Below are 25130 nucleotides of genomic sequence, written 5' to 3' on the forward strand. Positions count from 1 at the left end.
AACACAACAAATTTTTCTTAAAATAATTTATAAACATTTTTATCAGATCTTGAATTTAAACTATCTTTATATTTTTAAAAATTCAGAGTATTTTAATGTGTTCTGAATTTTTAAAAATCAGTTAAAAATCTAGATTTTTTTCTATTTTAAAAGTGTGTTTTTACTTTCTTATATAAATAATAAAATATATAATAAACCTTCACTTTCATTTTGGCTCCACTTTTCCTTGTACTTCTATTTCATATTTTAGTTATGTATCTGCTTTTCTATTTAATTTTATTTTTATAACATTAAAAAATTGAAGCCATTGATTCCTTTATTAAGTTAAACATTATTCCTCTGCTGAAAAATATGGCACTGTATTAATAGCCTCAATGAAATAAATGATCATTTATATTTATTGGAAAATACCAAAATATCATACATGTATTATAGTATAAGGCTACAAATCAAATGCATATGAACTACAGTAAGAGAATTTGTTATGTAGTACTACAGAGCTGAACCATCAGGATATCTATTATTTTTAAGACATCGGTTTTCAATTTCAACATGTTTCAAATTATATATATCCACTACTTAATTCTAAGTTAACTATAACTGGAACTTTATAGCATTTTATATCATTCTTAAACAGAGCTATCCAAAATACTGCCCTCAGAGTAGAAAAATTTCAATTTCCTTATTGAAATGCAGTTTTAAAGAAAGTCTTATCATTTCTTCATGAAAGTAATATTGCCTGGGTTCCATTGTGCTGTATTTTCTTTTCACTCTGGAAACATTTCCTTTTCCTTAGTAATAACAACAAACAGGACTACTTCTTATAGTTATGCTTTCTTCTGGTGGGAAAAGTCATCATGTGTTTTGTAAGTATATCTTGGAACTAGAGATGGGAGAAAACAACATGGCAATCCTGGGAAATACAATGACAAACTGGCCACAATGAAAGAGGGATTTGAATGATGTTTAGATCTCTATGCTTTGCAAACTTTTGCTTCTTATTTATCATGACTATTGTGACTTCTATGTAGACATCTTATAGCGAGACCTTTATCCTTTTTAGTCTAATTTCTCTATTATGTGATTTCTTTACTAACATTGAAATCTCTTTTGTGTCTCTAAGCATACATTTATTCATTCATTCCTTAATTCAATAAACACTTTTCTGAGTTCCTGCTGCACAAAACTCTGTGCAAGAGTGGACCAAGACAGGAAGAAGTTATTCAGAACACTTTTGTTAAACATTTTCTGTTGTCAGGTCTACCTTTTCTCTTCTTTTAGACCTAGTTCATCAGCATTGACACAAAGTCATTGGCACATGGCTTTTTAGATTTTATTCTCAGAATAAAAATTGGATCATATTTTGCAAGTCTTCAATTCAAATGTGTTTTCAGGATATTGACAACCCTAGATTTTATATGGATGCTCAACAGTTTCCCTTTTTTGCAGATTCCTGTGAATCTTACAGGTTTTGCAGTAACTTAGAAATAAGAATTTTGGAAGTTTTGTCTTTCAGAATTAAAAGTCAGAAGCTTATAAAGCACAAGATAGCACAAAGCTACACTTAACCATGTGAGAAAATAATTTTCTTTCAACATACTTAAAGCCTCCTGATCTCTGATGACTGATATTTTTTATAATTAAGATTATGAATTCTTTGTTTCAAATGAAGCTTTTGGAAACTTATTTATAATATATATGCATACCCACAACCTATGTGTTTCACAGTAAGATCTGTGAATTGGTTTTTCATTGAAAAGCCTACATGATATAAAATATATATTTCTAAACTGATTTTCATATGAATGTGTGTTTAGGAATAAAGAGTATAAGTATACTTAAAAAAAGAATAGCAGATTATCCAGTCAACATCTGCTCAAACTGTGAAATAAAACCTTGCCTCCCAGACTACCCAGATTAGAATGCCTGGGGTAATAACTCAGTCCCTTAGGTCACAAGGTAGGGGTTTAAACATTCTAGTGAGCATATATTACTGTCTTGATGAATTTTATTGTCATTTGGGTGTAAAATACTAGGCCTGGGGAAAAACTTGCAATGGTAGAATTGTCATACTCATATTTGATGTTTTTTGTATTTACTTGCTAGCTATGTTGGGCTCTCTATCTTTTAAAGATTGTTTCAACTGGTAAATAGCCAATTGTTTTATAGTTTTCCTTTAAATAATCCATTTTGCCTTTATTGTGAGAGTGTCTGTTATGTTTCTGACAGTTATCTATGACTCCTGTTTTTTTTTTGTCGTCAGCCTTTTTCATCTTAACAGTTGTAATCACCCCTAGTCCCCTGATTTCTTCTAATTAGTAAGAACTAGCTAAGGAATCTTAAAAAACAATCTTTCTTCTTTGCTTCTTTCTCCAGGGGCGAGATCTGTGTTTCTGTAGTGATTACATCTGCCCTCCTTATAAACTGGTGACTTGGTGACCTTTTCAACTGATAACTTCTACATCTTGGTCTAGATCAGGTATAGTATGAGGAGGACTAGTGAAGAATGGCTAGTAAAAGTAATATGTAATACCATTCCTTTTGATACATCTGGAATGGTTAAGAACACAGAGCTTGTGTCTCTAGGAAAATTTATACTAGAAACTCCTAAAGAAAGCAACTATAAGTTTGGGAATTTGGCTTTACTTAATTCTAAACTTAAGATTGTATATCTAAAAATAGAAAACCTGAGATTTCCAGGCAAATTATTTACCTGATTAATTTTTTTCAAAGGAAAATAATTTTATAATTTTATTTAAAGCAAAACTTTCTCCTCTTCTCAGAACTGAAACAATTTTTGTTTTTATAATTTCTACAACTTGGCATTGAAGTGGCACAGTGGATAGGGTGTCAATCCTGAAGTCAGAGGAACATAAGTTCAGATTGGTTTCAGACACTTAATAGCTGTGTGACCCTGTTCAGTTCACTTAACTCTATTTGTTTAGTTTCCTCATCTGTAAAATGAACTAGAAAAGGAAATGGCAAACCACAATACCTCTTTGAAGAAAACCCCAAATGGGGTGCCAAGGAGCTCTACACAGAGATCAGTTAAACAACAATAACAATGTCTGCAACCAGTCAACATAAATAACTTATTTGGGAAATTCTCCCAATTTTTCAATTCTTTATTAGTCCTCTTATTTCAAACAGTAGGTTGTTTTATTATGTCATGAATAAAATAAAAAGTTGAATTGGCTGAAAGCTCATATTGTTGAACACATTCTTATCCATTTTGTTTATCTCCCTTTAGTCCAGAGCTTAACTTCCTTTTAGGACAGCCAAATTGAGGAATTGTTTAGTGACATTTTTAGTTTGTAGAGGCTGAAAGGTGAAGCTGAGTGATAATTTTACAGTATAGAGGAACTCATATCTGAGTTGAATGCATTAGGATTAAAATACAGACCATACACACTATTCTAACCAGTTTTCTTACCACAAAGAAAAAAAATATTTTCCAAAGAACTTGGTACTTTTTTAACATTAAAGTTAATCTGAAATATTCAATACAAGACCATCAGAAAGGCTAATTGAGAAGGAAGAAAAAATTGGTTGCTTTCTATGTCAAGTGCTATTCAATAAAGTTTCCTTTATTGAAATTTTCTCATAGTTATCTCTATCCTATTAATGTGAAATTGAGAAGTCCAAGGATCTGAATGATGCCTTTTAAGTTCCCCTGTTCATTTCAGAAGGTTGATAGCTTAGAAATCTGAAAGTAGCTCTTTTTAGGGAGGCAAAGATTTGGAAAGTGAAGGGGTGCCCATCAATTGGGAAATGGCTGAATAAGTTAGAGTATATGATTGTAATGGAATATTCTTCTGCTATAAGAAATGACAAGCAGGAGGAGCTCAAAAAGGCCTGAGGAGTCTTACATGAACAGAAGCAGAGTGAAATGAGTAGAACCTGGAGAAGATGTACACACAGTGACAGGTATAGTATGGGGATGAGCAGTGAATAACAGCTATTCTAGGCATTACAATGATTCAAACTATCCCAAAGGACTCATGACAAAAACAAAAACAAAAAATGCCATCTACTTACAGGGAAAAAGAACTGAGTCTGAATCCAGACCAAAGCAAACTTCTTTTGCTTTCTTAATTTTCTTTCAATTTGTATTTCTTTCCACAAAAGGATTAATATAGAAAAATGCTTTGCACAATTGCACATGTAAAATCTATATGAGATTGCTTACTATCTCAAGGAGAGTGGGGGGGGGAGAGGGAGGGAGAGAATTCGAAGCTCAGTATTCTCTGAAAAAATATCGAAAGTTGTTTTTACATATAATTGGGGGGAAATGAAATAAAATTTAATATAAAGAAATAAAAAAAGATATCTTAAATTTCATTTATAGACAGATGATCACTGTATACAATCACTGTATTCCAGTGGTCAGTTGTCCCCATGTATGAATTTATTTATTTTAATTGAAACTGCATTAGAATGCCTTCTTAACTTAGTCATTAAGAGATCTTTGTCCATATAATTTTCCCTATCAATTAATGACTGACTCCTTTCCTTTGGTCAGCTTATAATTTACCTTGGCTTATTTAGAATTCATAGAGAAGTTCTATCTTTGAGTAAAAAAAATTACACAGTTGAAATAAATTGCTTGCGAAGTAACCCTTAAAAAGTTTAATATAATTTCTAATTTAAATTTTGCAATCCTCTGTCTTCTTAAATACATTAGTATATAAATACTTAGAAACTAGAAAACTTAGAACTTGCTTATAATGTTTCTTAAAACTCCAGAGAGATTTTCTGGTAGGCTAGATTAGTATTGGAAAATTTAAGTATTTTCTTTTTTTCATTTAATAATGATGATGATGATGATGATAATGATGATGAAAGAGATGGCAACTTTAGGTAATGTTTTCCATATGTGCTTGGTTTAGTCAGCGTTTTTAAAGTTCCTTAATTGGGCATCAGTGTTTGCTTGTGTAATTTTTAGATGCATGATTTCTCTTGTCCATATTGTTTGTTTTGAAGTAGTTTTGCTCTCCTACTCCAGGGAATGGTGACAAGCCTGTAGATAAATCCTGGTAGATTTGAAAGCTATCCTAAATGCTGATTTTTGTTGTTTTTTTAAATGTTTAAAACGTTGTATAATATAGTTGTATTCTCTGATCTACTGGTCCTCTTTTTCCCCAATAGAAATAACTGTATAAAGCCATCTTTAGTTTATTTTCCAGGAATTGCGTTTTCCCCCCCATCAGTGAAACAAAAAAATAACAATTTGCTTTTGTGTGCAATTTAGAAAAAGTTCAAATTTAGCTCTGAACAGAAGTTTCTTTGATATGAATTGGCTAAGACATGTCATAATAATATAATGTTTTTCAAATGTAGTATGGAAGGCACCAACAATACAAGCCAATAAAGGTCCTGAGGAGTTTGGTGGGTCTCTACAAATAAGAAGCACAAAGGCCGCTCTCAGGTAAAAAAAAAAAATTAACTTTTGGCAGATTTTGTTTTGCCAATAAACATGAAGTAGGCACAACACCAGAGGGCAGTATTTTACAATAATTGTCAGATTTTATAATTTAAATGATTTGTACATTATTTGGCATTAAAAAAAAAAGAAAATTAGGTGTTTCTATGTACATGGATTTCATGTTTTATATTTTGACCACATAGCTATATATAAAAAATAAGTACTTGTATTAATATATAATTGAATTCAGGAATTTCACAAATGTGAAATCCATGTCTTTTCAACTAGTCATATTTTTTTCTTTCTGAGCTCTACCTAACGGGTTGATTTTGATTACTGGGTGTGTTTGCTCCATTTATATATAGTTATATGTGGTCAGCTTATTGGTATCCCTTAGGGTATTCTTTTCCCACAACTGATAAGCCTTCCCCACAAGTGAGCTGAAAAGAACTAGTTCACTTTTGTTCCAGAGAGAAGCCATTTCAATCTGCTCTGGATAGGATTTATGTGGCTTAAGTTGGGGGCATTGTTTGCACTCCAACCTTACTTAGTGATTGCAAGAGATTCATTAGGGCAGCCTTCATTTGTTGAACTGTTGTGCTGTTTCTTAGTTTCCTTCAGAAACTTCAGAATGTGATTTTATAAACTCTTATATTTTTAGCATTTTAAAAGCAGCAGCCAATGGTGAAGATATTAAATTCAATTGCATCCATTTCGTTGCATTTTTTACATAACTATATATCTAAATTTTGAATCCTTTAAAATGATTTCTTACTGTTCTGGTGTCCTTATGAAAGTAGATAATTCAAGTCAATAAATATTTATTAAGCTCATACTTTTATGTAAAGCAACTTCTTCCTCTAGGCCCCTGGAGAAAAGGAAATGAAAAATCATCACAGTGCCCATAGGAAGCTTATAGTCTAATTAAAAAAATATATAAAGTAGGGGAACATGATTCTCTGCAGCTCAGTTGATCACACCAAAGAATGTAGTTACACCAGGTGAGGCTTAATGTGTAAACAAGATGTATGGAAGCCCTATCAAGTGAGAACATTTCTCTGATTCAGTCATGAAAAAGAAAGGCTGGGTTGACTGAGTAAACAAATTAGCTATGTCTCTGGAGCTTTTAAATAGCAAAGTCTTGGAAGAATTTCAGAGTTGGGAGGCAGTTGTGAAGGTGACCCCAACCTCTCAGGACAACACAGCAAGGAAAGAAAGAGGTCGAAGGGAATTTTCTTTTCCTGTATTCCTCCATCCCCATTGATCATATTACTTCGAGTCAGGGTTCCTTGACCAGTACAGGGTAGGTGTGCATTTAATAGGGAACAAATATAGATACAAACAGATAGTCACTTGAGAGAGGAAGCAGCTTCAACCTAGCAATCCAGAATCATGCTGTTGAGAAAAGTAGATTTTGAAAGTCTAGCTGAGCAATCCACCTAGTAGAGAGCTCAGAGCTCTCTGAGAGATAGGACTTCTAGGCTCTGAAGTACCAGAACTCATCAATTGCCTTTGACACACATGTGCCTTAATATAATTGTACTTCAGATTTCAATCCACTCTTCCCATGGACCTTGTGCATTTATAGAAGTGTACCCCATATTTATGGGAGGAATATTTTATAGCTACTGTTTATATTGCATTTTCCAAGAGCTCACTGTGTCTACGTTCTGGTTGTTACTGGGAAGCACAGTGATGGGGGCTTATGGGGTAAAGCATTAGAAATTCAGGCTCACTTTAAACAGATAGTCAATAGCCAGAAAGCATTTTAAGCAATTGCTTTGTGTCAGGGACTGTCCTAAGTGCTATAACCCAGTAAATGGCTGTCTCCCTCTTTTATCAATCTTTAAACCTTCAAATAGGAGTTAGGGAATAGCACAAAGGAGGTGCTAAAGAAACACATATGAATATGAATCTTCTAAAATCTTCTTTTTAGAGTTTGATCTAGTAGAGGTAAATATTTCTGGTATGCAGGCAAGGAGAGCTAACAGATTTTAATCCATTTTAGTGAGCTAGTAATTTTGAAGTAAAAACTAATTGAAATACTTGGGATTTGGCAAGTAAGAAATTTTCTGAATTTTGTGAAATATCTGCTCGGTGGCATGATAGCATCGCAACTAAGAATGGAAGAGTTTAGTATTAAACTAGAAGCAAAATCATTCCTTTAAATTTTTTTTCCCAATGTTCTCGCCTCCCACTGAGTTTTTAAATCTATAAATAGAAGGATATCTGTTAAGTTCAATTATACTGTCCTACAAACTTGGTTGTTTTTTTGATTTGTTTTGTTTTGTTTTTTGTTTAGTACCAAGGCCAGTTTGGGAGCATATAGCATTCAATTTTATATATATCTAAAAAAAAAAAAGGTAATTTTGAAAAAAAAACCCTGGGTTTTGTAAACATTCAGGATTGATTCTTTTATCCACTTTAGTTTATATTATAGAATATATTAGGTTAGTTGGAATTGTTAATTCTCCCTTGGGGAGAAACAAATGCCTAAGGCACTGATTGATAAATCAATAAATCTTTAGTGAGTTTGGTAAATAAGCTGTCACATGTCATTTTTTTCCTCTAGAGAACAAATTTTAACCAGAATAAATGTGTTTGTTTCCTTTCATTGTTTTCTCCCTCAAAATTGTAAGATGCTATGTTATTTAAATAAGTCTATACCATTTCTAGGATTCATTAAACTGCTAAGGAGATAGAGCCTGTTCTTTCCTTCTTAAAGAAAGAATTTCAGTTGTTTGCATATTTGCATTTCAACCTCTAACCTCTCCTGAGGACAAATAGATGTCTGACTATTAAGCCCAAAGGCAGAGAACTGGGAATCTGTATTAATCCTCTGAATGCTGACTAGTTTTCCTCAACAGTCCCAGCGTGTGTGAAGAATGTGTTTGTAGCTTGGAGGCAAACTGGCATCTAAAGCAGAGCAAGAATTTTGAAAAATAGTTGTGTTCTGTATAAATTTATTTTGCTCTTAGTGTTTTATTATTGCATGTTTGTTTCATTATTTCTCATTTCTACTTTCTGTTAAAATAACTTAATTTCATTTTGCAGTCTCATGGGTAAGGTGTTGGTCACTCGTAATAGTACATGGGCTTGATTTTTCCAAGTATTTTTTTCTCATTCATGTAGACCCCAAGTCATTGGTACATTTCACAGTTTTTTTTCCCCCTAGTAGAAAATGTGGAGTGATTTTCACATAAGAAGTGCATATGGACTTCTTCACAAATAATGGCTTAGCTGCAAACATTGGCAGTAACAGCAAGGTGATGCTTAGGTTTGCAACACATAGAATGTATACGACATAGCTATGGGCTGTAGATTTATTCCTTTAACAGGTTAAATTATTATAGTGCCTTATTTTTTAGGGCAAAATAAATGTATTCTTTAAAATGGATGTTTATTCTTTTAACAAAGAAGCCTGCATTGTGTCACTGTCAGGGACTTTTGTGGCAGAACAATAAACATGCTTAACGAACTGATTGAATTGGCACATTTGATTTAAAGTGTTTCCATGGAAAAATGGAATATTTTGTGACCTGTAGATAATTTTATATAAAAAAAATTAAGTCTAAGATTCAGTGGAGACTTCTGAGCTACCATTTACATTTTCTATCCGAATGCAGGATAAATTGGACACTTGGCTGTAGAGTTGCTATTTAAATTTGTTGCAAGTTTAGTGTCTAATGCATTGTTGAATACTTATATAGAGAGAGTACATCTAAATATGTTCCTGAGGCTGATACATAATGAGTAGTATGTCAATGAATTAAAATAGATATATGCGTTGCTTTTTGGAATATAGCTATCCTAATATTGCCCTCTAAGACACTGTTTGATGTAGCCCTATGAGAGTTAATTTCAGGAGGAGGAGTACATTTATATAGTACTTTCAAGTTTGTGAAATGCTTTACATACTCTCAGTTGAACCATGCCAAGGCCCTGTGAAATAATTACCCTAGATATCATACCCACTTTATGGATAACGGAACTGAGACTCAGAGATTAAGCCATGTTCACTTTGCTAGTTTCAGAGGTAGCATTTGAAAACAAGTCTTCTTGACTGTACTTGACTATAATTTGAATATGCTGTCATTTGTCTCTCCTGAGTAGACAGACTGTATCGTTCTTTATCTGAATTTTTAAACATGGAATTAAAGACACCAACCAGACTGGACAATGGAATTAGCATAAATTGCCCAAATTTGTGCCTGCTAACTTCTCTTGACTTTGAATTGGTTGGACAATTTCAGTTCAACTATAATTAAGTGGGACTCACTAGAGAGAGAAGACAATTATATTGACTTTTATGGGGTATGCTGAGGCCTTTATGTGTTTTCTGTAACGGCAGCTCTGTAGTGAATATACATTATTACCATGTGCATTTGCTTAAGAATTGAAAGCATATAACATATACTTTGAGATTTTATACAGGAAACTATAAAGAAGGGTGAAACAAGTTGAAGACATAATTTTGGGGACTGCCTTAAAGAATGAACTTGGTCTGGGTAAGCCAGGGTTTAGGGTTTTGGAATAAAGTTGAATTAATAATCATAGAGGCTATTTGTTATAAGTATTCTCTTTAACAAAAAATATTATTTTGTGGGATTAAAGAATAAATCTACATAGAATTCTCCATATATATGTTTTAAATTCATAAATTTTTAAAGATATTAAGGAATGACTAGGTAAATAAGTATAGGGATAAGAAGAAAGTAAATAGTTTTTTTTTTAAAGAATATGGCCAATAAGCAGTTATAATCCAGAAAACAGCAATTTCTTTTTAAAATTAAGCTTTATTTTTAAAAAATCAGCCAAAATCTACCTTCTTTTTTTCATTTTCCTTCCTAAAAATTGAGAAAGAAAAAAATCCTTATTACAAACATATATAATCAAGCAAACAAATTTCTGCATTAGCCATGTCAAAAAATATCATATTTCCCCCTCTAAGTCCTTTACCTATTTATCAGGAGGTGAATATCTTTTTTATTATGAATCTTCTGGAATCATGGTTGGTCATTTCATCCATCAGAATTTCTAAGATTTTCAAAGTTATATGTATTTACAACTTTGTTGTTATATAATTGTTCTCTTTCTGCACACTTCATATTCATCAGTTCATGTAAATCTTTCAAGGTTTCTCATATACTATCTCATTTATCATTTTTATGGAACAATAATATTAAAAAATTTACATACCATATCTTGTTCAGCCATTCATCAATTGATGGAACTCTCTCAATTTCTAATTCTTTGCCATCATAAAAAGTACTCTAAATATTTTTGTACATTCTTGAAGTTTGTTTTGCTTAGGACTCATCCCTCCCTTAATCTACCTTCCTTTTTATTCCTCCTTCTCTCTTTCCTTTGTTTTGCTGTTGAGTGAAATGCATTTCTATATTCTATTGTATTTGTGTATTCTTCCCTCCTTTGCCTAGTTCAGGAGAAGTTCAACTGTCAGATTTTCTTCCCTTTTTCTCTATTTCCATAGGTTTCTACTTTTACATTCCGATTATGAAATAATTTCCTCTAACCACCTTCTCCCTTTCCCCTCACCCAGTGTTTTCCTCTTTCCCTCCATTTCTACCCTTCATTTAAGATCATCAAGGCATCATAGAATCGCTCCCAAGCCTTCTTTAGTTAGGAACCCTGATGGCAATAGTATTCAAGAAATGTGTATTATTTTACCATATTTGAATATAAACAGTTTCTTTGTTTAGTCTCTTATGATTGTTCATTCACATTTGCCTTTTTACTTTAATTTTGATTCCTGTGTTTATACCTTTACATTTCTACAAAAATGGGGTCTTTTAATCAGACATGTTTGGATGTCCTCTATTTTATGAAAAATCCAATTTTTCCCTCTGTGAGATTATACTTAATTTTGTAGTAAGGCCATGATGGCAAACCTATGGCATGCATGCCAAAAAGGGCACACAGAGCCATCACCCACCACAGTTCTTTATTAGAAAGGCAGAGGGACTTGGGAAAGCTGCTCCCTTCCTCCTCTCCACAGCACTGAGGACATCTTTTCACTTCACCTGCCCCTCTGCCCAGCAGCCCAATGGCTATCTAGGGTAAGGGGGGAAGCTAAGGTGGGGGGGTGCCCATAAGATATGGAACCCCCTACAAGGCATGGCACATAGTTTCTAAAAGGTTCCCCAACCATGGGTTAAGGTATTCTTGGTTACAATCATATTTTTCTTTCTGAAACATTGTATTATAATTTCTCCACTCTTTTGTAGTGGTGGCTACTAAATCTGTATGATTCTATCTGCGGTTTCTTGAATTCTTTCTTTCTGGCCTCCTACAGTTTTATTTTCTTTGACTTGGAAGCTCTAGATTTTGACTACAATGTTCCTGAGAAGTTTTTATTTTTAAATTTTAGGAAGTGATCAATAGATTCTCTCCATTTCTACTCTGTGTCTTGGTTTTAAGAGATCTTGGCATATTTATTTTAGGATTTCTAGAAATATGATGTGTAGGCTCTTTTTTTGGTTATGGATTGTCCAATGATTCTTAAATTACCTTTCCTTAATAGTTTTCCAGTTTACTTGTTTTTCTACAAGATGCACTATATTTTCTTCTATTTTCTTTAGTATTTTGGCTTTCTTTATTCATTCCAATTTTCAGAAAGCCTGTTGTTTGGTACTTTTTGTGCCAAATTGCCAATTCCCTTAATAATTCCTTATTCCGTAGCTCTCATTTCTTTTCCAGTTTTTGCCTCTAGCATTCTCATTTCATTTATAAAGTAATTTTATTTCTTTTTAAATTGAAAACTTTTATTTAATTAATTAATTTAGAATATTTTTCCATGGTTACATGATTCATATTCTCCCCTCCCCCCCATAGCTGACATGCAATTCCACTGGGTTTTACATGTATCATTGATCAAGATCTATTTCCATATTATTGATAATTGAACCAGGGTGATTGTTTAGAGTCTATATCCCCAATCATAGCCCTATCAACCCACGTGATCAAGTAGTTGTTTTTCTTATGTGTTTCTACTCCTACAGTTCTTCCTCTGAATGTGGATAGTATTCTTTCTCATAAGCCCCTCAGAATTGTCCTAGATTGTTGTTAGTAGAGAATTCCATTACATTTGATTGTACCACAGTATATCTGTCTCTATGTATAATGTTCTCTCGGTTTTGCTCCTTTCACTCTGCATCAATTCCTGGAGGTTGTTTCAGTTCATATGGATTTCACTCTGCATCAATTCCTGGAGGTTGTTTCAGTTCATATGGAATTCCTCCAGTTCACTATTTCTTTCAGCACAATTGTATTCCATCACCAACAGATACCACAATTTGTTTAGCCATTCTCCAATTGAAAGGCATCCCCTCATTTTCCATTTTTTTGCCACCACCAAGAGCGCGGCTATAAATAATTTTGTACAAGTCTTTTTCCCTATGATCTTTTTGGAGCATAAACCCAGCAATGGTATGGTTGAATCAAAGGGCAGACAGTCTTTTAAAGCCCTTTGGGCATAGTTCCAAATTGTCATCCAGAATGGTTGGAAATTAGGACAAAGTCAATTTAATAATCTTCTGCATTGAGATGTTGATTGAATTTTTTGGAACTGTTGAGATCACCAAGTAAAATATAGTATAGAAGGAGAAGGGAAGAGAGCTCAGGAGAGGGTCTTGTAGGACACTTGTAGTTAACAAAGGTGATGTGTATGAAGAATCAGCAAAGGATACTGAGGAGTATTCAGACAGATGGGAGAAGAAAGGATCAAGCAGGATCATGAAAACCTAGAGACAAGAAACTATTAAGCTTTAATAGTGCAAAGTATACTAAGTATTTTTTTTATCTTGGTAGTATTCTGTGTAAGGATAATTTAGGGTTGTGACCTAATCTAAATTTGATTTTTGGTCGCCAGGGGATATCTCAAATAAATACCCAAGTCAGTTTGGAAATATATGGTGATTTAATCAATATATAGGGAAGAAATCAAGGAGAAGAGAGAGGGAAAAGTATAGGATTTCTTGGGAAGAAATCAAGGCGAAGAGAGAGGGAAAGGAATAGGATTTATCCCATCCTGCCTGTGCCAGATGAGTTCAAAGTCTTCCAACATGAGGTCCTTGAAGATTAGAGGCTTTCTCTAAGAGGATAGTGTTTGGAAGGTAAAGGAGAGAAAAATCAGCCTAAACTCCAAGAGATCTCAAAGAAGAGCCTCACATGTATCAAGGAAAACTCACTGCTAAACCCGGACAATAGCAGCCGCCACGCCAAGATGTAGACACGCTCAGCAAGCTGCCGCCAGCCACCTCTCCGCCATCAAAGAGAGCCAGAGAGAGGAAGTGATGTGAAATATATAGACGGTTTTACATTACTTTTCTGTGTCTCTCATGTACCAATGATATCTTAGGCTTGACTTAGGACAGCCCAGGGGTCTGTCAGTTGTTTCTGATTTGTCATTTGCTAGCATTTCTGTCATAGGCCATCCTCCTAAATACTTAATTCTTAAGTATGGGTGTAGACATTCCTGATTTTGTTAGACTAAATAGGGTGGAGTAATCTGAAGTTCACATCTGGTATTATGTTTTTATTTCCACAGTAATATTCAGTATTGTTTTCAGTTTTCCTTCTTGCATCTATAGTGTTAAAGTTTTTAAGGAGCTTTCTCCACAACAACAATGTAGGATCTTTTAAAGTCAGTATTCTGATCCTCATTTTATAATTGAAGAAGCTTTCCAAGGATCACCCATTATAGTCAGTCATAGAGTCAACGCTTGAACCTATCTATGTTCTTTTGACTTTATATAGTACTCTTTCCAATATACCACATTATCTCCCAACAACTGTTTTGAAGGGGAAATGAAGAATGTAATTGCAATTTTGATTTAGATAGCCAGGAGTATATTAAAGCCTGTGAACTAGACAAGTTGTATAAGTCAATTGCTTTTCAGTAAAACCAGAGCTACATTCAGGCCAGAATTTTAAATAGACACATTAGGAGTGATACGTTTTTTACATATGTTGTAGAACTTTTGCATTTCTTCTACTTTGCTATGCCTTACATATAATTTATTAAATGACTATTTATGAAGGATCTTCTCTATGAATACCACTGTCATAATCACCAAGAAGGTGACAGAACGACATAGAAGATTCTCAGTCCCATAGGAATTTATAGTCTAGAGTAAACATACAAAACAAGAAACATTGTAGAGAATTACATGATTATGCAATGTGCAATACATTTATTTTAATTTTTGCTCAAAGGAGAAAATGAATTTGAAAGCAGAATGTACTTTACTAAGTCACTGTTATTTTTAAAAAATTTTATTGTCAAGCAAAACACACTTTCATATTGGTCATTATTGGAAGAGCACACTCATATACAACCAAAACCCCAAAATAAAACCATAAATCCACTGATGTGAAAGGCAACTCTAAGAGTTCTTTCTCTGGAGGTGGATGGCATTCTCTGTCATAAATCTTTCAAGATTGTCCCAGATCAGTGCATTGCTGTGAGTAGCCAAATTTTGACAATAATCATTGTCTAACGTTGCTATTATTGTGTGCTATGTTCTCCCAGTTCTGCTTATTTTGTTCTGCATCAGTTCCTGCATATCTTTCCAGCTTTAAAAAAATTTTAATTTATTTAATTAATTATTTTAGAATATTTTTCCCTGGTTACATGATTCATATTCTTTTCCTCCTCTCCTTCCTTCCCCCCTCCCATAGCCAATGAAGCAATTCAGTCCAGCTTTTTCTGACATTATTTTGCTTATCATTTCTTATAGCACAATAGTTTTACATATACCACAATTTATTCAGCCATTTCCTAATTGATAGACAACCCCTCAGTTTCCAATTCTTTGCCACTACAAAAAGAACTGTTACAAATATTTTTTACAAGTAAGATACTGTTCTTTTATGTAGCACCTGTGATCTCCTGAGACTGTATCTCAGTTAACTGATGTAGTCCAATTTTGCCTATCTGATGATAACCTAATAGAAGCATGGTGAGAAATTAGATTTCACAATGCTTTTAGTTTATGTGGAGGTATAGGACGATGCTAGGTGGAGGTATGTGAGAGAATGCTGGGACAATTCAGCGGTGAGATAGTCATAAGTTTAAATGATTAGGAGATAATTGGAAGTTTTCATAGCCACTTATGTCTGACCTTGGCTTTGGCTTACATGGTTTCTGTCTTCAGCCTAAAGGAGAGTGAATACTTCAGAAAAGGATTAGTGATCTTTGTCTCTAAAGAGTTCCTAGAGCTCTCGTGAGGTGAAAATACCACAGGGAATATCTGGTTTGAAGACCCTCTGATTGATATTTGCCCAGTTTAGTTTTCTAAGGGCATAGACATCTCACAGTTGCTTAAGTCTATTTTCTGTAATAGCTCACTTAGAGATAGGATAAAATCTCAGTTCAATCCAGCAAACATTTATCAACTAATTATTTATGAATAAGACAATGTGCTAGAAGTTGGAACTACTCACAGAAACAACACAATCCCTTCCCTTAAGGAACTTATGTTTTTCTCTTGTGTGCATATTCATAAATAACCATAGTACTAGGAAAATTGAGTACTAAAAAATAGATGTGAATAGGGAAAGCTTCATGGAATAGGTGCCACCTGAATGGAATCTTGAAAGAAGATAAGGGTTCTTTGTTATAGAATGGAGGAGGGAGTTCATTACAGCAGTGGGAGACAGACAGCCTGATCAAGCATGGTGAGCCTAGAGTCAGAGTGTAGATTTTGAGCAGTGGCTTGTACTCATTTTGACTGAAGTTTTGAATTCCATACAAATTATGAAGTTGGGTTGCAAATGTTGGTTGGATACTGATTTTAGAGTCTTTAGCCCAGTGCCTCACTCACAACCCATACTTAGAAAATACTTGTTGGATTAGATTGGCTTAACTCTGACAACTGTAAAGGGTGAAATTATGGTTGAGACTAAAAAAAATCTAAATTTAAGTGGTCGCCAAGGGAAATCCCAAATAATAAAATACCCAAGTCAGCTGCCAAATTTTATGGTGATTTAATTACAACAGGAGGAAGAAAATATTAGAGGGGGAGAGAGAGAGGGAGAGAAGGAAAGGAGTTTAACTCTAAAGCTTCCTCAGAGGGGGAGAGAGAAGCTTTAAGGTAGGAAGATAGAGAAAGGATAGAAGTATTAGATACCACGAGGGGTATTTTCTCTTGCAAAACCTTAGACCTGGATCACTTTGCCTCATTTAAAATCTAATTCATGCAGAAGTCAAAATATCACCTCATGATGTCAATGGTTCTCTTCAAAATTCAGAATAACAGTGAGAGAGGGGAGTGGATCCCCATATGTAGCTAAGCCCATGTGTAGCAAGGGTTGTCCCCACCCTTATCAACATGGCGGTTGTCATCCTGTGGCTCAAAGGGAGGCAGAACAGATTCAGTCTTAAAGCTTCCTCAGAGGGGAGAGAGAAGCTTTAAGGTAGGAAGATAGAGAAAGGATAGAAGTATTAGATACCACGAGGGGGACGTTTTCCCTTTATAAAAGTCTTAGATTGCCTCTTTGCAATGTGCACCCATTTATTCCCTCTCTATTCCATTCTCAGCATAGCTATAAAGTGAATTATTCATTAAACATTTTTTAAATCACTTCACTCCTCTGCTCAGGATGTTTCAATAGCTCCCTCTTATTTCTGGGGTAAAATACAAATTTCTCTGTTCATAGCTCCTTACAATCTGCCTTCACCCTATAGTACTAGGCTTATTACACATTATTCTCCTCACAGTTTATGTTCCAGCTAAGCCATCTCCGTTGTTCCTTGTACATTCTTTTCTTCATCTCCTTCTCTTAGGACACAATAGAACAGAATAGAATAGAATAGTCCTAGTTCTGCCCTTCAGGAATAAACAAAACAAGTCAAATCCCCCTTCCACATGACAGACAGTCCTTTAAACTTGAAGAGTGGAGGGTAAAAGAACTATCACCTATTTATTTCTGAAAGCTATGCCTTAAAAATGCAGCCAAAGATGACATTAGTTCTTTTGCCTTTTATGCCATACCACTGACTCATTTTGAGCTTATAATACACTAAACCCCCAATATCTTACAGACAAAGTACTATATAACCATGTCTCTTCTCTCTTGCACTTTTTTAAATGGATTATTTTTGGAAATAAATGTAAATTAGACTTTACATTTATTCTTACTCAATTTCATTTTTTTTTGGATTTGACTCAATGCTCTTGCCAGTCAAGATCTTTTTAGATTATTGTGGTTTTGTTATCTGGCATTTTAGCTATACCTTCCAGCTTTCTGCTATCTGCAGTTTTCTTAAGTATGCCATCTATCCCTTTATTGAGATCATTGATAAAAATGTTAAATAGCACAGGGCCATGCACAGATTCCTGGGGCTTTCCACTGGAAACCTCTTGCCAAGTTAACACTGAACCACTTAATCAGTTCCAAATCTATCTATGGGTATTATCACCTAGCCCACATCCAACATCTTTTCCCCCCTTCACAATAATATCATATAACAAGAAGCTTTATCAAATGCTTTGACAAAATCTAAGTCAACCATATCTCTAGTATTTTTGATGTTACAGCTTAGTAACTCTCTGGGGGGAAAAGGGGAATAAGATTACTTTAACATGACTTATTCTTGATGAAGTCATGGCCATGCTGGCTCTGTTATCACCATCTTTTCTAGCCAACCATTTCTTCAATGATCTGTTCTAGAGTTTTATCAGGAATTGAAGTCAGGCTCATTAGTCTATAGTTGGTAGGCTCTATTCTCTTTCATTTTTTGAAAATCAGGACATTTGTCCAATCTCATTTCACCTCTCCTATTCTCCATAGTCTTTCAGATATCCCTAACAGTGACTCAGCCATCACATATGCTAATTCTTTCGTTACTCAGGGTTATGGTTTGCTTGGACCAGATGATAATTCACCAAGGCTCCTCCTTACTTATTTTAAATATGAACTCCGTATTAGTAGTTTCTGTTTTATAATTTCTAAGACCAAATACTTGGTTATATGATTTAACAAATAAGCATCATTTTACACAAATCTCATGTATTCCTTGTCTTGGTGTTTTTGGCAGAGAAAACAAAAGCAAAATGAGAATTGAGCAGCTCTTTCTTATCTCTGTAGTTAATTATCATCATTTCATCTACCCAAAGCAGTGGTCCTACCTTCTTTGATCCCCCTTCTTTCCTAACACAGCTAAAAAGAAAAAGAGAGAAAACATTTGGGTGTCCTTAGAGTGTTCTTTAGTTGTCTGTGGTAGGGTGTACATTATTGAACTTACCTAACCTAGCTGGAGGTGAGCACTTCAGATATACTTTTTTTACTTTATGGCTACTCTGATTCCTCCTGCTTTGACTATCAGGCAAGATTAGAGTCTATACATCTTCTCTTTGGCCATGTGCATTCCTTCCTCATTCTATGACTAACTTGGGGACTGATAATCAAGTCAACATTACTTTTGCTACTTTGAAAGGGATAACAATCTACTTCTCTGAGTCCATTCAGTAGCCCCATACCACAGCTGAAGAATGACTAGACCAAAGTGCCTTTTCTTGATCTTCCTTATAGGTTCCTTGATATCTATCAGTGTTAGCCCCATTTTCTAATGTTCTTATCTCATTTTCCCCTACCTGTCTATTATGTCTTCTGGAATTCATGTTCTATCATTTAAGGAACTACTCTTCATAGACTCTCTTTTTCCAGCCGGCAAATTACTTTATATATGTAGCAACTTTTATCTAAATTATGCCTTCTACCCCTCACTAGTAAAGAGGCACACACACTAGTAGAGAGAATGTTCTTCTTGGCATTAAAAAAAAAAAAGAAATGGCCTATGTAACTCATACCTTTCACACTGTAAAGCCTTGATTTGATATCCTTTATTTTCTTTACAGTGTTATCATGATGCTCCACCTGGGTATAGTCTGTGCTAGAGAGTTTACTGATCTGGGCTTTTGTGGTCAGTTCTTCTCTGTAGCTCCTTCCCCACCCCCCCCCTTTTTTTTTTAAACTACTGGGTTGCTTCTCCATTGGTATGATATCTCCAACTGACTGCTTTGGTTATTTTATTTCAAGATGCACTGCCAGTGTTGGGGGAGTGAAATCTCCAAATCCCTTTACTCTGGAAGAGGCACAAGGGAAAGGTTGAAAAGTGATTCTCTTTTTTAGTTAAATTTTTTTAAATTGATGTTGTTTTTTTTCTACATCCTCATAATTTCTACTAGTTTTCTTTCCCTTTTCAGAGAGCTATCTCATATACAAATAGTATTTTTGAAAGATAAAGAGAAAAAGAAGAGGAACAAAGTAGCCTAACTAATTAGAACATTGAAAAAATCTGAAAATATGTGCAGTACATGTGGGTTTACCATCTCTTCAAAGAGATTAGATAGGAATTTTTTTTTATATCTCTCCTTTTAAGTTATGCTTGCTCTTTAAAGTTTTTCAGTATTCGCTTTTGATTTGTGTGTACATGTGTGTTCTTTCCATTTATGTTGTTGTAGTCATTATGTATATTGTTTTCTTGGCTCTGTTTACTTAACTTTACATCAGTCCATGTAGATTTTTCCATGCTTCTTTGAATCATCACATTTATAATTTCTTATAGGAATATTTCTTTATTTTTACATAGCACCATTTTTAAAATCATTTTCCAATTGGTGGGAATTTACTTTGTTTCCAGTTCCTTTCTATCACAGAAAAGGGCTGCTATAAATAATTTATCATGTATTGGTTCTTTCTTCTTATCTGGCCTCCTTGGGGTAAAAGCCTAGTAATGGAATCTCTGGGTCAAAGGACAGAGACATTTTAGTCATTTTATTTGCATAATTCCAAATTGCTTTCCAAAATTGTTTTACCTATTCACAATCCACCAATAAAACAACAATGTGCCTATCTTTCCATAACTCTTTCAGTAATGGCCATACCATCTTTTGTCATCAGCCAATTTGCAGGGCATGAGGTGAAACTTTGGGGTTGTTTTGATTTGCATTTCTCTTATTATTAGTGATTTGGAGCATTCTTTCATAGGATTGTTAAGAGTTTGCAATTCTTCTTTTGAACACTATTGATATCCTTTAACCACCTATTTATTAGGGAATATTTATTGGTTTGTTGGTATGTGTACATTGTATGTGTATCAGATTCATGCACAACATACACATATACATATGTATATAAATTATATATGTATATATACACAAACCCTTTTTTACCAGATTCCTCTGAATATATGTGTGTATATATGTATATATTAACTCTATTAAGTATTCCTTTCTTGAATATCAAACTCTTATCAGGGCAATATAATATAAAGATCTCATTTGATAATTTCCTTTTTTATTCTAGGTAATTTTGTTAATTTTGACAATAATTTTATCTGCCAAGAAGCTTTTCAGTTTCATGTAATGTGATTCCCTCTTGAAGGCTGAATTTTTTCTCCAGAGCTGACTCTCTTCTTAACTGCCAGATTGCACTTTAGAGAATGTATATGCAGTGCTAAGTAGCATATTTTTTAAAGCTCACCAAGGATGTGGTTGGACCTTTAGCTAGCCAATTACTAGATGCCCTATAATTCCTTTATGTTCATTAAGGAACTTCTTCAGACTCCTAAGGGAGTAAAAAAAGTAAATAGTTTCTATCTCTTTTACATTCTCCCTCTAGTTAAATATTTGTTGTTCACAGCAAATCAGCTGATGTGCTTTTGACACATTTGTCCATATCCCAAATTCTGGATAGCTCTTTGGTGACTTTGGGAAGATCTAAGAATTATACTTTCTAGTGCTGCCCAAGTAACTTGTACTAAAGTATCTTAGTAAAAGTCTATGTTCATGGTAAAGTTCAAAAGTTCATGGACAATCTGAAAATAAATAGTCTTCCATGAGGGTCCACTCCTATTGTAACTGGTAGGTTTGTATATTTTACCTACTGCCAAGGACACAGTTATAGAATTTAATAAATATTTTTAATACAAATTTCCCAAGTTCCTTTCTTGATATTTCTAAAGGTCTAATTCCACCTAAAGAATTTTTAAAAGAAAAAAAAAAGTTAAAATAAAAAAATAAATAAAAGGGGAGAAAAGTAATGAGTTCCCCCTCTCAGAGGGAAAGTAAGGGACCAATGGACCAAAATACACAGGACTTTTCCAATGTAGACTGGAGAACAAAGGTTGACTGAAAGTCACCTCTTCTCCTATAGATGAGAAATTATGCTGTCCTGAGTGTAAATTCCCCTAATGGGTCCCTGGTATAGATAAGGAACCCAAAATTTTTTCACTGGATCCTTGAAGTGAATGAGAAATTCATACTTAAGGTCTAAATTTATTCCTCAAGAGGAAAAGAATGATTAGCTTTTAAAAAAATCAAACAGAAACCACAAAGAGGATTGTAGGGTTCTGGAAAGTCATTAAGTACTTGGAATTCAGTAAGTCAGGTTTCTAGGGCATCGTTTATAAATAAACACATATGCACTCACACATATCTTGGGAGATCAGGAAAGACTGTCTATAGAAAGTGCTTATTAAGTAAGAGTTTTTAAGGTAATAACTAAAGCAGAAGTGCATTCCAGGAATGGGGCATAGCTAGTGCAAAGGAACAGAGATGGACGCTTAAAATAAGATCACACAAGTTCATTTTAGTCCTGAAATTTCCAAGTTGACTAATTTTGTTGAGATCAAGATCTGGGATGGGGCCAACTCTGTACACTGTTAGACGTCCTTTTGGATATCAGTTGCAAATCTCTTTATAATCTATGACCTTTGGCAGGCGTCTTCCAGTTAACTGATACCATTCTATTTTTATTTGCATTGATTTTGTTTGTCCAGAGACTTTTAGTTTTATGTAGTAAAAACTGTTCATTTTAATCTTTTGTGATCCTCTCTATCCTTTATATGGTTGACAATTCTTTCCTTCTCTATTAGCTATGAAATTTGCTTCCTTGCTCTTCTAATTTTTTTAGTGTGATCTTTTATATCTGTCATGTATCCATTTAGAGTTTATTGTAGTATATATTGTGAGATGTTGATCTAAATCTAATTTCTGCCAGACTGCTTTCTAGTTTTCCCAACATTTTTTGTATGCAAGAATCTTTTGCAACACTATTAAATTACTCAGATTGCCAGAGAGCAACTGTCCTGGAAATGGAGTTATTTGAACTCTTGTAGAAAACTAGGTGGGGCCAGACTGGCTCCTCTGCTATTTCCATTCCTGCTAAGTAGAACAAAGAGCTAATTATTTTAAACCTCAGAGGGGCCAGATTTTCCTTCTTTACTAGTGAGCTCCTTTAGTACATAGATTTCCTTCAAAAAATTAGAATTTTGAAACAAATCTTAGACACTCTGGTAGTTAAGCCACCTTTGACCATATGACCACGAAGGCAGATTGGTTGTCAATTTTAGCCAAATTATCTCTCTTCTTGACGATAGTGTTATATTCTTTTTTAAACTTAAAATATTTAATATTTTTGAATTTTAAAGATGTAATACCATTTTTATATTTACATTTTTACCATAAGGACCTCAGAGGACATCTTTTCCATATGCTACCTGACCAAGAATCTATCCTACAACGTATCCAATTAGCATTTACTTGAAACCCTCCAGTAATGGGAAGGCAATCAATACCACTTCTTGGCAACTCATCATTAATAGTTTTTTTTCCTTACATGATACCAGAATATACTTCTTTCCAACATTTATCTCATGGTTACCAGTTGAATTCTTTTGGGAAATGTAGAACAAGTCTAGATTCCATTCCATTGCAGTCTTTCAAATACACACTGTGCTCCACTTTCCTATCAGCTTTTCTCCATCCCTATTTCTTTTGGTCTGCCTTTGTATGCTTTGGTCTCCAGCCTCCTTTGTTCAGATTTGTTCCAGTTTGCCATTGTCCTTTCTTTTTTTTCAAGAGAATTTATTGGTTATATTTTGTGGCGTGGCATGGTAAAGTAAAAATGTAGTATGGTAGCATTTCACCTTAGGAACCTGATTACAGTATAAAATTAGGTTCTAATATGTGACAGACATATTATGATCAGATGCTTTTTGGGTACAGAAAACTATATTGAAAGATAAGGCTCTATTACAACTGAAGATAATTTTGAACAACTACAGTACATTGATTTGTTCAGAATTTGTTAACATAATCTCATTTTATTTTATTTCACAAATAAGTCAAAATACTGACATTTAGAGGGTGTGTTTTACAACAGCTGGAATTGAACACAACAGACGAGAGCATGGGTAGTTTGTTCAGTTAAATATTTTCTGCTCTCTGTGTTCCAGATATGCCCTTCCAGTGATACCTCCCAATATGTACCTTTTAATAAAATGCAAATGTTATTTCATAATGACTCTGTGAATTATAGTGTGACCAGAAGCCTTGGGAGACATTGTCTTTTATTTTCCTTGAGGAAAAACCCCCGATAGAATTAAAAACAAGTAAATTATAATATTTGTTTGTTAGAACTTGGAATCAGTACCAGCTTATCTGAATTTCACCTTTCTCCTCCTTTACCATTTAGGAACTGAGCCTTCAGAATTGGCAGAGCATCTTGGCTAGGAAAGAGAAGCTATACTGATTTTCACCTGTCCCACCCTAGTCGTTGAGAACCACTTGTAGAAAAGCAGTTTTCAAGCTTTCCTACAGACCTTATAGTTTAAGGTAAATAATCTTTACAGATTATTTTTTGTTAACATTTTCCAACTTTTCAAAGGTGGAGATCAATGCAGTCACACTTCCATGATAGGTGATGGGTGAGAGCATTAATAGTCAAGGAGGAAGGAGGAATCTGAATGATCCAATGTTGCTTCTCCAAATTGCTTTTTTTTGAAAACTTTGCTTGACCTTTTCTACTGTGGGGTGTGGTAGGGAGTGGGAGTGTCTGAAAAGGACCGGGTGTGGAAAATGGGGACAGAGTGAGAGAACTAAACAAGTCTGTTCATTTTGTGCATGGGAATTCTGACAAAAAAATACGATCAAAGCAACTCATTTAGGGGTGTGCTTATGGGCCTATATTTACTTTAAGGCAAGGATTCTTAACTTTTGTGTCTCATGTTTCTCTTTGGCAGTCTACTACAGCCTCTGAACCCTTTAGAATAAATTTTTGATGCATAAAATAACATTCATAGAATTTTTAAGGAATTATAAAGTACAGTTATCAAAATATTAAAAGTTCCCAGTTCTTAGACTTCTTGAAATCTGTTCATGGGCCCAGGTTAAGAAACCTGCCTTGGGGTTTTAAACAGGTTTATCCTTTGTTGTATTACCTGTGTAGACAGACTTGGTCTCTTGACTTCAGAACATAAGAAATGATACTGTGAGTCAGACTAATGGTTCATCCAACATAGTAAATCAAACTTTGATCAATTGGATAGAGAAGAGAGGCTTCTGCCTAATTTAATTTTCTAGATAACTTGAGGGTTAACTCCAAGTCCCCTTTTGTTACAATCTTTCTGGAAAATCTTTTTAATAGTACAAGTCCACATTTCTTTCTTTCTTTCTTTCTTGATGGAAGATCCTTCAGACTCCCATGATTTTGACCACTTGTGATTCTTTGGGATAGTGGATGAAGATAAAAGAGATATGAGAGCTTAAGGTTAATTCATATGCCAAATATAGGATAGAATGCAGAAATCGAAAAAAAAATGAATCCCTAATATAAATGTTTTATGCATGCAGTTTGCTATCCAAAGTAGAAAACTACCAAAATTACTTTTATTTGAAGA

General features: G+C 34.2%; 1 long non-coding RNA gene across 1 annotated transcript in view; it reads left to right on the forward strand.

Moving 5' to 3' along the window:
* The window catches only part of LOC103104387 (uncharacterized), a 45160-nt gene extending 20687 nt beyond the window's left edge, over positions 1–24473 (forward strand). Inside the window, exons 2-5 of the long non-coding RNA XR_458173.3 lie at positions 2377–2479; positions 3826–3927; positions 5341–5428; positions 23927–24473. This is a non-coding gene — a long non-coding RNA (uncharacterized LOC103104387). The remainder of the gene's footprint in view (positions 1–2376; positions 2480–3825; positions 3928–5340; positions 5429–23926) is intronic.
* Positions 24474–25130: the final 657 nt, after the last annotated feature.

The sequence above is a fragment of the Monodelphis domestica genome, chromosome 1 (assembly GCF_027887165.1).
Source record: "Monodelphis domestica isolate mMonDom1 chromosome 1, mMonDom1.pri, whole genome shotgun sequence".
In the NCBI taxonomy this organism is placed as follows: Eukaryota; Metazoa; Chordata; class Mammalia; order Didelphimorphia; family Didelphidae; genus Monodelphis; species Monodelphis domestica.